General features: G+C 38.6%; 1 pseudogene across 1 annotated transcript in view; it reads right to left on the bottom strand.

The window, feature by feature from the left end:
• Positions 1–1,100: 1,100 nt before the first annotated feature.
• Positions 1,101–17,778, bottom strand: part of LOC309667159 (H/ACA ribonucleoprotein complex subunit 3 pseudogene) — a 142,686-nt pseudogene continuing 126,008 nt past the window's right edge. Inside the window, exon 2 of the transcript XR_014268487.1 lies at positions 1,101–11,618. The product of XR_014268487.1 is annotated as an H/ACA ribonucleoprotein complex subunit 3 pseudogene (transcript). The remainder of the gene's footprint in view (positions 11,619–17,778) is intronic.

The raw sequence follows: 17,778 nt of genomic DNA, 5'->3' as shown, positions 1-17,778 counted from the left end.
TTAATTTTTCAGTAGACCCTGTGACTTAGGTGTCCACATTCTACTTGAGGTAATGTAGTTAAATATTGGTAACCAAGCTACTTTGGTTTTCCCATCACCATAACTTCTAGACCATGTCTGATGCAAGAGTCCTGTGTTGTTGCTGCTGCTACTACTAGTACTAACAGTTAATGTATGTCACAACTTTAGTTTTTAAAGTATTTATGTAAATAATCTCCCCCCCTCAATTCTCCAAAATAGAACTGGAAGTGATATATAAGATAACCAAATCTGGAGACATACACATTTAACACTCATGCTGCCATTTCTCTTCCCACACCAAAGGCAGACATTACTAATCAATCCTTCTTACTAAGCATAGATTCCCCTCAGAGTCTTTCTCAATTTTCAGTAGATGTGTAGGCATCCACTATCAATCTCTCATAGTTGGCATTATAAGAAGAAGTATATTTGCTATTTGGGATGAGCACAACCTATCTTTTTACAGATAAAGAAATGCTCACAAAGGGATTGTACAGCAAATTTGTGGCAGAGTTAGGGCAACAGTATGTCTCACCTGCCCACTCTCAGCCAGTGCTCTTTCTACAGCTCCACCTGTAGTTTGCCAGAATATGCCACCCAAATGACTAATCAGATTCTGGTTTCAAAATTTAAGAGCTCACAATGACTTTTAAATGTCATTATTCAGAAAGCTATTCTAACAAAGAGACTTTGGTCCAATATATTTACTACCTCAGCTGGCCACCATTCTTTACACAGCAAGTATAATCAGTTATCCCTGGGGGGCAGATGATGATTTCAGCAGTTGGCGAAATACATGCATTTATAAAGACTGCTAGCACGTTCACACCCTACAAAAGTGCACACAGTCAATCTCAGAACAACACCAGCCCTTCAAATAGAAGGATTCTAGCTACGTGTGAGGGGTAGCTAATCAAAGTCAGCTAAGACTAATAAACATGAATAAGAAGAGCCCAAGAGAAAGACAGATGCTGATGAGTACTTCTTACCATTTTAGACAACTTAGAATTCTAACCATTCTGCTAAAAACAGACAATGGACTCATTGCTGTTGTTTTACTGATGAACTATTCTCTCTGCTTTTTCCCAAAAGACACCCTGGCAAACTTTGCTTAGTAAATATTGACACCTGTAAACCAAGCTGGCTAATGCCGTTGGCTCTCCAGCTATCTTCCCATCTGTTGCCTGAGAATTTTAAGCAACGTATTTTGGGACTCTTGCTCTCCTTCCATTGTAAACTGTAAAAAATGCTACCCAGAAGCTAATCCGAAAGCCACATGGCCCTAGAGGGGCCTGGGGTAAGTTAAGGGAAATGTAGTCTAATATGTAAAATGCGTATCCCACTGGCCTCCTCGGCCACCCCGTCTTTAGTTAACAGCATGCCGGGGTAATCTGCTTAGTTACCAAGTGGGGCTTTTTTCCCTCTTCCCCATGAGATCACCCAGACCACGATCAAAGCCCAAACACACTCTCTGCCAGCTCTATTGTTCCCCAGAGTGGGATTAATGACTAATTATGTCAGGTCACTCATCCAGATGGCCTCTCAGATGTTCCTTTGTCATTGTCTGACCTTCCATATGCCCCTTTGACCTTGAGGTTTATTTCCATGGAAACATGAAGCCTCAGTTTCCTTGCTGAGACTGCCAAGAACTGGCCAAAAGGAGGGATATGGGATAATCTACCCACACTTTGTATTCTGCTTCCATCTCATGCCTTGTTAAATCCAATGAATAGATAAAAAATGCTATCTGGTCCCAGCTGAGTGATGACCATGGTCATGATTCTATGTTACATGCTATGTTTTTTAAATTAGCAGACAGCTTTGTACATGGAAACGTGCATTCAATTTGAAGAACATCAATCGCCATAATGTGATCTTTTTATCTCATTAATGTTAAGCAAGGGTAATAGAATGGAATTACAAAATATCACTGTGAAAGGAATACAATTCAGAGAATTATAGATATCCCCCATTAAAGCCCTAGAGATGTTTGGATAAGTCAACTTGTTCACTTTCATAAATTAAAGATTTCTTTACTTGCTACCTTTTCTGGGGTTTAAATTCTAGCCTCAGATGTTGATCTTAATCTGGAGAAGGATTTTAAAGTGGTTAGTAAAATGGAGAAATTTCCTCAAAACTACCAAATAAGTAAATAAAAATAGAATAGGAGACTGACTCATGAACTCAATTATATAAAAGAGGTTGAATATGTATTTGCATGGGATGAAATGTATTTCCCTTTGCAGTTTAAAGAAGATGAAAGAATAATTCAACTGTCTAAAATGTGGAGGCTAATTCACCTCTCCTGAGTTCATCCAAGAATGAAATGTCTCTCTGCTCTATGCGTGTATTCATACAAGCACAGAGCTCTCGCGGGGAATGCAAACAGAGTGGGAAGTATTCACACCTGCCCAAGTTTCCCTGGCAGGGTGGCAATTTATTAATCTCCTCTCACTAACGGTCAGGAAGCTGCAGATTCCAGCTGAGAGTTATCAGTTTTCTTAAGAAAATTAGAGAGCTAGGTGAAAGAAAGGATTTTGTTCCTTGCATTGTTGTTTATGGGCCATTTTGCCTCTGGACCCAGAAAGGAAGACTTGGGTCAAAAGGAATATCTCACCCTGGTTAATGGCATCCAATCCCTTCCAGCCCCCTCTCCCAGAGCTCGAAGGCCCTTTGGAAGCGGCGATGGTGCCTTGCTCACTACTTACTCCGGTATCTCCAGTACTTCCATGCCCAGCACAGTGCCTGGCATAATCTAGCTTTCTAAAACTTTGCTGAATGAATGAACATTAGTGCCAATTTATGTGTACCAGAAAGCTTGACCTTGCTCTCCTTTTGTTTTCTTCCAATAATACTGTCAGGAATTGTTTATTTAAAACACCTCTCTGTGTATGCAAATTCAGCCTCAAGGAACACAAATTCAATAAACAGTGAAATCCTTTCCTTTCACTGAGAGAGACAATTTTATTTAAAGAATGATAACTACACAGTAGACTTCCACAAAGCATAAAAGGACAGCATGTTCCTAATCATTTGAGAATGTGGCCAGAAAACTCCTGCCACATTTCAGGCAGTGTTCTAGGCCTTTTGCAATGCCTCCGTTCCACATGAGATACTAACTGCATCTTCTGGGTTAGCCACAACACCCGCAGATGAAGATTCTCTCCTTTCTCAAAATGGCATTGCTCAGAGACATGGCAAACTGATAGCCCACAAGGTGGACAAGGAAGGGTGGCAGGTGACCTGTCAACAGTAGTAGCTATAAATCTGCCACCTTCCAGATTTTGCATTAGTGTAATTTAGTGGGTTTTATTATTTCCATTTGCAGAAGACAAATGTTTTCCTAGGAACAAATCTATGTAAATAATCTTTTAAATTTCTAAAAAATGCTTTGTCATTCATAAGATTTACAGACAGAATCATCTTAATTAGCAACATATCCCAAATGTTGGCATTCTATCTCAGTAGAAATGTGAACCAAACATAAATTCAAATCTTCCATTAACCAAGGCTCACCATAACATCGTCTGACACTTGTGTCGGTCCCAGTTTCCTCATCTGCAAATCACAATAATGTGCCCTGTAAGTCCTTGCAATAACAATGAGTTAAAATAATTTTCCCAGCAGGAGGGACTTGGGATTCTCACATGCTGGAACTCAAACTCTCATGGTTGCCTACAAGATTCATGAGAGTCAGCTAGTATATTAGAATATTGCATCAAGGGGGAAATTACTGTATCAGGGAACTGGAGATCAGTGTCATCCAAGTACTGCTTGTTTGATTTTTATGGTCCTTGTAAATTGCCTTGTAAGTAATTTTATACCAATGAAAAAACATTTGTTAAGTGTCTGCAATGTGCTAGGTCCTGGCTTAGTTTCTGGAGATAAAATAATGATGTCCTCAAATTGCTCTTAGCCCAGTAAGGAGACTGAGGAGTAAACCCAGAGTGACTCAGGAAGGCAAAGGACAGCTTCCTGGAGGAGGTGTTATCTAAATAAGGGCAGACCTAGAAAACAGGAGAAGAGTGAAGAAAAGTAGAGGGAACAATTTATGCCAGGTCCTCTGGGGAAAAATGGACAGGCCAAATTCAGAGATTTGCAAGTAGTTCAGTATGACCGAGGTTTGGGGTATGAGGATGAGGCTGGAGAGGGGAGCGGGAACCCCATCCTCAAAGGCCTCATATACCATGTCAGGGAATCTTCAGCACGGACGCATCCAAGCAGACACTGCCAGGAGATCCACTGTGAACTCTATCCTTGGGTGGCTATGCCTTGGACTTCTGGCTGGAGTTCAAGGGAAGGATTCCAGTCCAGAGAAAGGGATGACCAGGACAAGCCAGGGCCCCAGTCCTAGAAGGACTAGATTGCTAGACAATCCAGGCAGAACTTGGGCCCTTGGAACAAGAGGGTGAAAATTATCACAAGAGCACTGGTTTTAGGCACAAGGGAGAAACCCAGAAGTCTCTCGTTCTCCCAGACAAGCATTGGAGGTAACTGGGAGCCAAGTTTCAGAGTGCCATTCTAGAGTATCTTAAATCTCCTCTTTCTAGAGAGAGGGATTGGGTAGGGTTGGAGGGGCCAGGCTGAACCTTTAAGAAGGAAGAGGCCTGGGTTGTAGAAAGAGAAGAGAGGCAGAGGCACAGGCAAGAATTTGGTAGGTCTTTCTCTTGCAGCAATGTGAGACTGTGGATCTGGAGTTGGTTAGCTATGTGGCTTTGAGAAAATTTCCTTCTTATTCTCTCTGAACATTCATTTCCTCAACTATAAAATAAGAACAATGATGTTAACAATCCTCGCTGGATTGTTGAGTAAATTAGAAATAATAGAAGCCAAGTACCTGGCATCTACAAGGCACTTCGTGATGGTAGTAAATAAGTAGTAGCTTTTATTAAGAGGGTGTATGGACCTTAATGTATCTGTGGGAGACGTGCATTAGCCACAACAGGGAATAACTAACAATTATCTTCGCACTTACTTTATCTGGATCTCTTTCATAGTATTTTCATTCCACTTAGCATTAGTAATTACGCAAATATTATGATAATTCAGTTATCAGTATGTTTTATATTATGATTTATCCACTTTAGTATCCCCTGGAGTGGCTATTACAGCTTTACATGGGATGGGTGCCTAGTAAATAATTGTTGAATGACTAAATAGCCCCTTTGGGGATAAAATATGAATCACGGGGCCACTCCTAAAAGTTGCTTAAGTTATTGGTAGTTAAGTATTTCTTCCTCCACTTAATTCAACACTTATTTATTGAGTACAAATTTTGTACCAGGCATTGTTCCAAGCCACCCCATCCATCACCAATCCCTAATTGTTTCAGCAAAGCAGTCAGGATTTGTTTTTATTTTGTTTTGCTTTTCATTAATGCTGGGTTTCCAAGGAAAGATCAGTTTTTGGATTCTGTCAGCGTGCATTTGTCAGAAGCAGCCACAAACGTATCCCTAATCTTAGCTGTTTGAAAGGAAAGAAAGAAAGAATGAAAAAGTCTCCCCATGGTGCTGTCATATGAACCCAGATGGCATGAGAAACCAGCAGTGGAGATAACTCATGACAACTCCCAGCCAACGGACCTCTCCCAGGGCACAAGCCATTGACTCTGTGTCAGAGTATTATCTTTGCTTTAGATTCTTTAAATTTGCTCCATTAGAAGCTCAGAACATAGCCCAGAATAATTGTTTAATGAACTGACTTTTCAAAGGGTCAGTACAAGTGCAGGAGGCCCTGTAAGACATTTAGAGACATACATTTCATTCCACTTTGAAATGAAGACATCTTTCTTGAGTAAGGGGAAGAAAGGTTGAAAAAGAATTCTTTTAGATTTAACAAAATTTTATAAACCTATTCTCATTAGCAAGGTAAAAATTACATAGGTAAATACTACTTTAATAATAAATTTACTAAGTTAAAGAATAATATGAAGTATCCAGGATGATTTTATGTTTGGTACAGTAAGTAAAGTACCAAAGGAAATATAATTACATCTTGCTGAGGTATCACTCTTATTAGTCTATTTTCCCATCTTGGACAGCAGAGTAACTTTCAGCTCTCCTCAGCTACTCAGACTCTTATTTGGCACTTTATTTGATCTGCTGTCTAATCTAAATAAACAGATTAACTCGTACTTGAGAAAAGAGGAGATGGAGAAAAAGCAGAGAGAATGATTCAAAAGTAAGCTTCAAACATACAAATGGGATAGTTCCTTTATGAAAACATTTCTATTCATAGCTTTGCCAAAGCTCATGTGCAAAAATACTAAAATTCAATATGGTAAGTTTCTAGCTGCTGTGCATGTAATCAATTTACTGACGTGATATCTGTCACAACAATTACAGATACCCAACAAAATCCACTTTAGGCTGGATTTCTGTTTAACAAAGTCTGCCTCTTCGGCATAGAAGTGATTAGCAATCTAATTCTGAGTATTTCTTGACTTCTGAAGTTATTTTTTTCAAGATATCAGGTTTTACTAGTACAAGAGAAATGCCACGTTTTAATAATAATTATTTTTGTGAAATATAAGCATATGATAGAAAAGAAGAAATGTATGAATGAATGGTAGTCAAAGCCTCAAGTAGAAAAGAATTTAATATTCTATCCCCCAGAGATAGATAACACATGACTAGCCTGTTTAAGAGAAGCAGCTTGATAAATTCCACCACAATTAGTGTTACAGGAAAAAAATTCTAATGTAAAAAGAAGTGAAATTCCGAAGCAAAAGAATTATAAGCTGGACAAAATTGATTCTTTGGCAAATCTGTTATGGCATCCTTCATTTAAATATGCAAAACTTCCATATAATTTTTTCTTTCAGGAATAAAGATAGCAGACATAATTAGCTATTGAGCGCCAGGAAATTTTACGTACTTACGTACTTTATAACAGGGGTCTCCAACCCCCGGGACCACAGACTGGTACCACTCCTCATCACTCCCCATCTACGCTCGCATTACTGCCTGAACCATCCCTCCACCCCGCCGCACCCCCGGTCTGTGAAAAAATTGTCTTCCACAGAAAAGGTGCCTGGTGTCAAAAAGGTTGGGGACCGCTGCTTTATAAGACAAAAAAATGTGTTGCAATTTCAGATGTGCTTATGAAAGGATAGCTCTTTCCCTACCACCTCCTTGTCCCTGCTACTTAAGTCACATCTGCTTTTCTTACTAAAGAAATAAGCCCGTGGAACAAGGGAGCTTATGCAGCTGAGGAGGAAAACTGCATTCCTTTTTGTCTGGTGCATCATCAACTAACCTGTCAGCTACATTCCAAACGCAGAATCTTTATTTTGCATGATGATTCTAGGAGGCAGAAAGCACAGCTTGGCTGACTGATCCCAGGTGGAGTCTGAAGTGCTGACAGCAAGAGAACTAATGTTTAGATTTATAAACTGAGTGAAGTTGATGTGGAAATCATTGCAAATGAATAAATATAGAGTCTCGCATTATCATTTTTATCAACTCACTTTGCTCACTATAACCCTTTCTATGTAATTACTTGCAATGAGTGTAAGCTGTACCTACAGCAGACATATGTACCTACAACTGCCACATATGTATGAAATATGTAGCCTCTTGGAGGGAAAGAAACACACCAATTTATTCAGCATACAGATTGCAAATACGAAAGGCAAGCCAGCATCCTATGTAATAGGGAAGAAAGAGTCCGTGGCTTGTATAATTCATTTCCTTAAATGAGTCAAGGAGTATTCATACCCAGGAATGAAGATAAAACTGGTATTTTATTGATGACATTATATAAATGTTAAAATGTATATATTTTATATACTAAAAAAGGAAGATAAATAAAAGCTAAATCAAAGAAAAAAATGGGTTGTTGGTAGAGCACTCTGTCTTTCATATTGACTGGAGTATATAGTAAGCTGAGCTATTGAAATTACATTGAAATAATTATTAAAGGTGAATACACTTGAGCAAAAATATGTATTTACTAATATTAATAGGTTTTATCTCTTGATGGCTATTAATCTTACCCTTTATCTATATCTTTGGTTTCCATGAGTTAATATACACTTTATGCATACAAACATTTCCTTATGAATAGTTTTGTATTTTTATGCCTGGATGAAGCCACTGGTGGCCAGATTTCATTAAAATCCTTTTGGTGTGAAAACAGAATCCAGCTACAGAGGACAACACCACTCAGGTGCCTTTGGATCTCTGCCATCCACAGTGTGCCCATTTTTGATGCTCTCCCTTGGCGACGTCTGATTTGCAATGTCATGGCCAGAGTGCATGATGGCATGTTGACTGCAGTTAGGGGTGAAAGCTAAGCATCCTTAACTTTTCTGAAGAGGCTGGTTTTAGGTTGCTTGAAGGTACATCCAAGGGTACATTTTGCACTATCAACACTAAATGCATACGTAAATGCATGAGTAAAAAATCATTTCTTCCTTCTAATGCATAGAAATAGTAAGCAGTGGGAGTTCCCTGATTGCCTAGTGGTTAGGATTCTGGGCTTTCACTGCCGTGGCCTGGGTTCAATCCCTGGTCAGGGATCTGAGATCCTGCAAGCTGCATGGTATGGCAAGGAAGGAAGGAAGGAAGGGAGGGAGTGAGGAAGGAAGGAAGGGAAAGCAGGAAAGCAGTAATATTTATAACATTTTCAATATAAAATTCCATAACTCAGCTAGGATAACATAAAGTTTTATAGATAGATAACACCTTCTATATGAAGTACATATTCTTTTTCCTGGCATATTATCAAAGATTCTTAATAGTTCATGAAAGCTATAAAAGAAATTTATAGCTCTCCCTACTTAACTCTAATTAAGTAAAACAAAATGCAAGTTGTTTTTTGGGGCATCACTTGAGTTTTTTATTTAACTTTTTTATAGGTATTACTATTCTATACTTCAAATATAATGTTTCACCAAAGTTTGTACTTACTAAGAAACTGTAATTACCAACAATGTATTACTATGAATAACATTATAAATTATTTATTTGAAAGTGACACAGTAATTACTATTCACTTTTTTGGATAATGAGAATATTTTTGTAATTTCTCTTCCCTGGTTTTCAAACTATATAACCCTACCGGATTTCATGCTGTTGTGTCAAAAAAAAAAAAAAAAAGAGTGATATCTTAAAGGTTTTTTCGATTCCATAAAACCAAGTTGAATGGATCCAACATTTATTTTAGCCAATTCAATCTGGGGCTAGACCAAATTCTGGAAAGACTACAGAAAAAAAAATTGATTCAGTGGGTCATCCCCAGGTTCTGTCTGATTCTACAGAGACATGTCCAAGACAGATTAGGGATGCAGTACATAGTGAAGTGTAGTGTGGAAAAAAGCACTGCTACTAGCCCGAGAGGGAAAACATCACAAAGTTTTTCTCCAAGTTTATTTAAGAATGCGACTTTTGACAGACACTTAAGCTTTCAGTGTCTTGGTTAAAATATACAAATAAGAAAAATAAATCTTAAAATGTAAGACTACAGGATGGTCAGTTTAGGGTAGTAAGTAAAACTGCTATATAAACTGCAGGTGCTATCTGCTTCAAAGAAACGGTATTTATCACAATCATTCAATAATATTCATATATTCATGAAACTCTTGCTCCCCTAAAAGGCCATGGCAAAAAGTATAAATGGGATTCAAAAACATTAGAAAACTCAGAACTAACTGACCAATGGCATGTCTTTAAAGGACACTGGTTTGTTGGGATAACAGCCCTAACCCCTGAGACAGACATTAACCATTATCATGGCAGCCTATGTAGATAGTCATTGATCAAGGGCTGAAATAACCACAACTTCTACTGAGGATGTGAGGCTTGGTTTTGAGTAAAATGAGACCAATCATAGAGCCCGGCACATAATTACTCAGTAAATATTTACTGAATTAAGGTTAAAAAGGGAAAGTTGTAATTCCTCTTACTGTGGCCTCCCAATGCAGTAGGAGAAGTTTCTAGTAGGCAGAGTACATCTCTGTGAACTCAGGAAAGCCGACTGAGGTCAGCATGACTAGTTCAAGTTCTTATTCAGCATTCCCTTCAAACCTCACTCCCAGGCAGCCATGGGAAGCATGGGAATGAAAAATAATTTCCTCCAGCCTGACCCCCAAAAGAAGGAGGAAAAATGCAACATGCACTTTGGCCGGTGACTGCTTCCTTCCTCTGCTCAAAAAGCCTGAAGGAGACGTACGAAGGTCAGAGATATCTCTGTGGGTTATTCCTTACTTTTTAAAATTGTGGTAAACTCTGGATAACATAAAATTTACCATTTTAACCATTTTTAAGCGTACAGTTCAGTGACAATAAGAACATTCACACTGTTGTGCAACTATCACCACCATCCATCTCTAGAACTTCTTTTCATATTCCCAAGAGGAAACTCTGTACCCCTTAGACAATAATTCCCCATTTCCCCCTTCTCCCAACCTCAGGCGCCACCATTTTACTTTCTGTATCTATGAATTTGCTCCGGACACCTCATATAAGTATTTAGAATCATACAATGTTTGTCTTTTGTGATTGGCTTATTTCACTTAGCATAATGTCCTCAAGGTTCACCCATGTTGCAGCCTGCCTCAGAGTTCCTTTCTTAAGACTGAATAATATCCCATTGTATTATATACCATATTTTGTTTATCCATTCATTCATCGATGGATACTTGAGTTGCTTATACCTTTCGGCTATTGTGAATAACGCTGCTATGAATATGGGTGTACAAATATCTGCTCAAGTCTCTGCTTTCAATTCTTTTGGATCTATACCCAGAAGTGGGATTGCTGGATCATGTGTTAATCCTATTTTTAATTTTTGAAGAACCATCATCCTATATTCCATAGTGACTATACCATTTTACACTCCCACCAGCAGTGTACAAGGGTTCCAGTTTCTCCACATACTTGCCAACACTTATTTTCTATATCTTTAATAGTAGCCATCCTAATGGATGTGAAGACCCCCACCTAGTATTAATATTTTGTAGTGTTTTTCTTATCAGAGCCACTTCCCTTCCTGTAAGCCACGTCACGCATACGTGCTTCAGCTAACCACTCATCCCTACCTTTTTGTCTTGATTAATCATCAGTCCTGCACAGGATAACACTTGAGCTATCTACTGGAACCAAGTCATAATCCAGCTCACTGGAGCTTTCGAGAATGTAAGCACTTTGGGGAAGATGAATCTTCTCATGAAGATGAAAGCAGACAAAGGAGCATGGCTTTCATGCTCATACTGATGTGGGCCACATCAGGCTGTATAAGGTTTAGCTAAAGGCAAAGGAAACAGATTCTGAAACACAACTATCTTCAAACTGATGAGAAGTATCACATTAAATCTTCAGTGTTCACTGTCATTCAACCTAACAAGCAAGAGGTAAAGTGAGACAGTTTAGAAAACAAACAGTTATTTTTATTTTAAAGAAAAGTATTACTTAGAAGATATATATACTTTAGATGATGTGCAGGCTGTAATAGATTCTAATGATTACATTTATCAAGTCACTTAAGATGTTGTTTTCTTCCCCAAGCAAAACAATCACAAATTCCCAAACGAATTATTGACCATTGGCGAATTTCTTTTTTGCCTGTTGTCATTCTCCCTTCATTCTCAGTTCTTCCTGCAAAAGAACATATTACAGAATCAGACACAGTGACAAGCAAGGACCTTGTCCTCCAATGCTTTCTATCTTAAATAATTATAATCATTATCACCCAGAGCCACGCAGCTGGTTCTTCTTAGAGAAATATTTATGACATTACTTAAAGCTTCAAATTAATAACACTACAGAAGGAGAGTAGAATCATGTCAGAGGCGTTAACCAGTAACATCGCAATAAGGGTTTTATAGCACTATAGTCACCTGTCTTACATTTATGAGATGCAGAATATTCTTTAACTCTGTTTAAGGTTTTTGGTGAACATGTGATTAATTAGAGTGGCTTTTACTGCAGGTTCAAAGTACGTTGCTTCTTATCATGAATGTAATCACTGATGACTGAAAGAATTAATCTTGTAGCATAGACTATTATATCATTACACCATGTGCCACTGTAGTTTAGGCTGCATGAGATCCCAAAGATCTGTCATTTATTTACAAAATCTCACCAATGGTAAAGTGGTGGGTAGATTCTACCAACAATAAATGTGATGACTTCGTAGTTTCATGTACTGCCATATTTAAATGGAGTTAAGCTCTTCCACTGTATATTGCTAGCTTCCTGTACGTTATGCTTTGGTAGGCACAGAAAAAAGGTATTTAAAAACACAGACAGGGCTTGTCACACAAGGCACCACCACAGAGGAATGGGTCTGAGAGGACTGTCATCCCTGTGATCATTGACTATCAGCAGATTTATTCAAAAGGAACAATAGTTCTCATAGAAACATCATTAGGTATTCTTGATGGCATTGAACTTGGGTACAAAAACGAACATAGGAAGGTATAAACATTGAAACTCACCAAATGCATGGCAAGTGGGAAAATCTGCCTGCAGCAGTCCTGAGGTCCTAGCGTTTCAGCCTCAGGCAAATCAACCTTGGTTCACCTTGGCACTGACAGGGCTCCATCAGATATTACATCCCCTGCCTGTGCTTCTTTTATGCTGATTGACAGCCTCTCCCCTCCCGGCCCTCAGCTCCCTGGGCCAGGCCGCCTGTTTTGTCAGCTGCCGCCTGCCTCACCTCACCAAGGCTCCGCTGCCACTCTGCATCCGGGCCCTGGGAGACCTTTCGAGTCTGCAAATAACACTGGAGAATTCAGACTAATCGGTTCAGCTTCCCTCAGGCAAAGGGGAAAAAAGATTTCTTAAAAGGAAAAGGATTCAGAGAAAGTGAGCAAAGCCTTGCCGGGTCTCCACTTAGGGAATCAGAAAGAGCACAGTCAATTGAATAAATGGTTCACCTAATCATGGGGAAAGCAGGGAGGAGAAAAGCTCTGCTTTGTGGCTTTTTACTCTTGTGAGGTCACTTATAGAATCATGTAATAGAAATAAGTTCTGAAGGGTTAGGAAGTGGAAGTCATTTCCTTCATTCCTCCACGTCCTATGTCATGTAATTTTCTCTCTTTCTTTTTTGAAAGTGCACTTCTGCTGTTGGCCACAATCCTTCACGCTGTGCATTTAGTACATGCACACATGCACACACGCACACAGATGTCTCTCATTACTGACCCATTTTGAGGCTGAATTAGTTAAGATAGTAGCTTACCTTAAAACAAAAATGTAAGTTGGGAAGACATCTATGGTTCTGATAAAGATCAAGCACCCTTAGATTCTGTCATGAAAGAGCTCTATATATCCAAACTAGGAATCCATTTACCAAAATTTTATTGGAGAAATATTAGTGACTATTCTGGCATTCTTCGTGTTTGCCCTTTCTGATATTTACCTGGGTTTTCCTAAAAGTTCTCCAGGCTATTTTTTCTGGACTTCGCAAGCCCTCTTCCTCATGAATGATACTTGCTTGGAAATTGGGTGTCCCAGTGCAACTACTTGCTAATTGTAATTTAATTTGAATCTCACTTAAGAAAGCATTTTCTTTGGCGGGGGAAGAAATCTTCAAGGAAAAAAAATACCTTCAGATCTTGATTTGTATAACTAACCCCTTGCACTTGGCGGATCATTAGATCTCACTAGTTTGTAATGCAATCAGCGTCAGCATTCTGCTCTTAAGGGCTGCTCTGTAATTTGCTTGTTAATATATTAGCACACAGCATTGATCAAATGGCTAATCCAATCACACGCTTGTTATTGATCCCTTATTGATTACCCAGCCTGGTGATCACTTTTGTTGGGTTCAGTCAATAGCAGATGCCAAGTAGCCTTTCACACACCTAATTAGCTTATGAAATAAACCAAACATTTTGCTTGGCCCCGAAGGCAAAGATCAATGGAAAGCTTTGGGGCTGAATTCAGATGATTTTTTCATCAACTTTTCTTCTTCTCTTCTGCAGCCACTCAAGTTCACATTAACACTCTCCCTCCGGTTTGAAGACATCTGAAAAGCAGCTGCCATGGCTGAGACACTGAAGCAGCTGTAAGCCATAAATCACGAGGGTGAGGGATTCTGGGTTGCACATTGGCATGTGGTCTGTCAGGCCAGAAAAATAGAGACATAAAAGAGCCAAAGGTCGGAGGTATGTAGAGTTTAGAAGCCTGAACTTGTGCTATATTTCATGCAAGGAAACCTTGGCATTGGTGGTTCTTTCCAAATGCTCTTTCGCTTTACTCTGCTGATACAGCACTTGATTAGATCTTTACTCATCCGAATGGGCTGAATTCAGCTTCCTGCTATTCACCCTGCTACTATTAACTTGATCATGTGCCTCCATGCCATCATTCAGAGGACCAATTCCTTCAAGGGAAGCTGGACTGAATAACAAGTTTCCAGTTGCATCAAAAAACCCTGACCCTTCTGAAACAATTTATGCTACCTTAAACTTTAAAATGAAAGCAATATTTGAGATGATTTGGCTGATCCTTTCACATGACTCTAAAAACTATCCACTCCCCTGGGCCGAACCCTATTTCCCAATTTCCTTACCCCCCCGGCTGGACCTCATCACAGAGATATTTGCCCAGGGGTCTGCGTAATAACAGACCTGTTTATTGATTCAGAGCAGGAAAGTGAGAAGAATGGCTTTCCTGGAAACTACCAACAGCTACACAGTTAATTTTCCTGAGCAGTGTGTGATAATGACCCCCAATGATGGGAAGTTCCAAGTTCCAAAGCACAGCACCAGGCTGGTGGAGAGTGACAAATGTCTATTGGCAACGTGAAGGTAGATACAACTGAAGCATGATTCCAAAATCAATCCCAGAATGTTCCTGCCCAAACTGCCCATTTTAGAACAGAGAATTTACCAAATGTCTTTCAATTTAAAAAAGAAAAGCAATTTTCCAGATACCACAGTTGACTTATATACTCATGACAAATTTTCCTATGGATTTAGGAGAACAATGGATTTAAGGACAAAAATCAATCAATCAATCATCAGTCAGAGAAACCTACATACATGGTAGGGAAGACTAACTGTTCTTCTCCTTGTCAGGGCATATGGACACAAGTAATCTTTCCTTAGGAATCACCTAGACAATTTCACCAACTTTTCACCTTGCATTGGAGATAAGATCTATGTATACAATAAAAATTAAAGTTTACCTGTTTTTAAAGGCTTTTTAAAATTTTATTCTCCAAGTGCTTTTTATTTCGAGTTGTTTTGTTTGGGCTACTTGCTCTTTTGTTTGTTTCCATGTTAAACAAAAAAGTTATCAAAACCAATGACATGTACTACCATATAGAATGATGACTTCACATTTAAAAATACCTATGCTCATTTATTTTCTTCTGTAGAACCAATTTATTTATTTGTAAATTAATCTGAGATGTAGAGAAAAGATAAATTTATCCAAAGTAGCATGACTTAGCAGAGCTGAGATAAAACACAGATTCTACCTCTGGGAGAGATCATGGGATCAAAACTATCTCCTTCCCCGAACAGATTGTAAAACTGATCTGAAGCAAAACTGAAGTGTGTGAGGTAGCTGGTGGGGCTCCTACACTCCTTTTCTGGGCTCTTTTCCCCTCATAGGTTCTCCCCCCCAGGTCTTTACCATTCTCCATATGGAACCAGGTGAATAGACAGTATTGCTTAAGCTCTAGAGCTAGGCTAGCTGGGTTCAAATTCCCACGCTGTCATTTACTGTGTCATTTACTGGGACCTTGGGATTATTTAACTTCTCTTTACCTCAGTTTTATTGTCTGCAGAAGGGGGATAATTGTAGAATCTACTTCATAATACTTTTATGAGAATTAAATGAATCAGTATATATAAAAGGCCTTAGGACCATACCTGGCACCTGGTAAGCACTTTAGAAACTCTGGTTCTTCTGGCCACTATGATCCCCTCTTGCTGTTTCTCAAACCCCTCATGTTACCCAGCTCAGGACCCCCTCAAGACAGATCATCCCCATCCAGTACCACCCACAGGTTTCAAATTATCTGACAGTTTATCTCAGAAACTCCACCTTAAGCAGTAGGACGCGGAAGAAAGAAATCTAATACATACCTTTGCAGGTAAAGAAAAGATGACCTACAACAGTTCAACTTGTCATCCCATCCAGGGTTATTTGTATTTAAAAATAAATTGCTCAGAGGCAAGAGTAAAGTCCCTTCACATTTCCAAATTTAACTCTATGGATTCAACTATTCAACGTCTGGTCTCAAACCTGAGCATTGTCAGCGGGTCAAATTTGACATCAGTGTACTAGGTGGGGACATGGGGAGCTAGTTGGAGACAGCTAGTGAGTGAACTTAGCAGACTGGATTGCCTTGCTCGTCTCAATGCTGTGCCCCCATGAAAGATGGCCAACTACTGGAGATTTTGTTGGGAGTGAAGAGAAGGTAATGGATGGAAGAAAGTGATGGATATTCACTCCTCCAAAAGTAGTCTTATGGGCAGATTGCTGTACTTTGCCCGGACTGGGACAACCAGGTGGAAAAGACAGTCTTGTGAGCTTGCATCTGAGGTGTTGCTCTTTAAATGAGCCAGGGATGGTTTTGCACCTAGTTTCTCCCACACTGAAATGAAAATGGACATAAGCAAGTCATATATAATTATGTCTTCTTAACACTATCAGTGTAACTAAAAAGATTAAATTATGTAATATCCTTCTGTGGGAAGCTGTAAAAATAGGACAGAGCACTACCTTTGGGTACTTGCATAGCTACAATGTGCCTGAAAGATTTGTTTCTAGAGAGTTTCCCCCTCTGCTGTAAGTCTGTGGTTCTGTCATTTCAAGTTTTATTTTTCCAGTTTTTCATTCACTGCACTGGTGAATTCAAGCTAGGAAAAAAAAAAAGAAAGAAAGAAAGCACACTATCTCTTACTACTATTTACAACATTTAATCACCGAGCACTAGCAATAAGTAAATTTATAAGGGTGTCTCATCTTGTAAAATAATCATAACCTGTCTACCGCTGGAAATAGTTGCTGATCCTTTGGTAAACTATACATTATTTCCCTCACATGTAAATAACATTCCCATTGGCTGTAATCTTCTAGAATATAAGAACTGCCAGTTATGTATAAAAATATCAACAAACTTTAGTGAACCTATCAGAGCTAGCAGGATCATGAAAATCTGTTTTTCTGATTTGAAATCACCAAATATATTGTGAGTTCTCAACTGTTGTTTTAAACATAAAATAAATATACAGGATTTTTGTTACCGTTTCTAAATTGGAGTTAGTTGTTTTGGAATATAACTACTGAAAATTTTTAATTAATTTGGTTAGTTTTAAATGTAGGCAATCACTTAAATGCACTCAAGAGAAATCAATAGACTTGACGAGAGTGTACATTTAAAAAATATTAATAAGTAGTTGTAATCCCAATGTCAAAAATTATTACATTTTGTGCAAATATTTCTTTTAGAATGATATAATTAGCAGATGTGAAGCATATATATTCAGTCTACTTAAGAATAATTGTAGCATTGAACAAAATAGTAATTATAAGAATGTATAAAATGCACATAGATACCAGTTTTCACATGATAACTCTAATCATTTAAAAAAATTAAGAGTGTGAATGTCTTTCTCCTCCATAAATACAAATGAAAAGTAAATCATGAGATCTATGTGTATATTAACAACTAAAAAATGCTTTAATGCCTGGTTTGATTTTGGGTGGGGCAGGGAGAGGAGGTGATTTGTTTTGTTTTATTGTTAATGAATTAGCTTTGGAGGTTAAAGGATGGAAGAGTATTTTAAACTAT

Source organism: Balaenoptera physalus, assembly GCF_965194825.1.
Source record: "Balaenoptera physalus genome assembly, chromosome: 9".
Lineage (NCBI taxonomy): Eukaryota > Metazoa > Chordata > Mammalia > Artiodactyla > Balaenopteridae > Balaenoptera > Balaenoptera physalus.
This window is presented reverse-complemented; position numbering and strand designations above follow the sequence as displayed.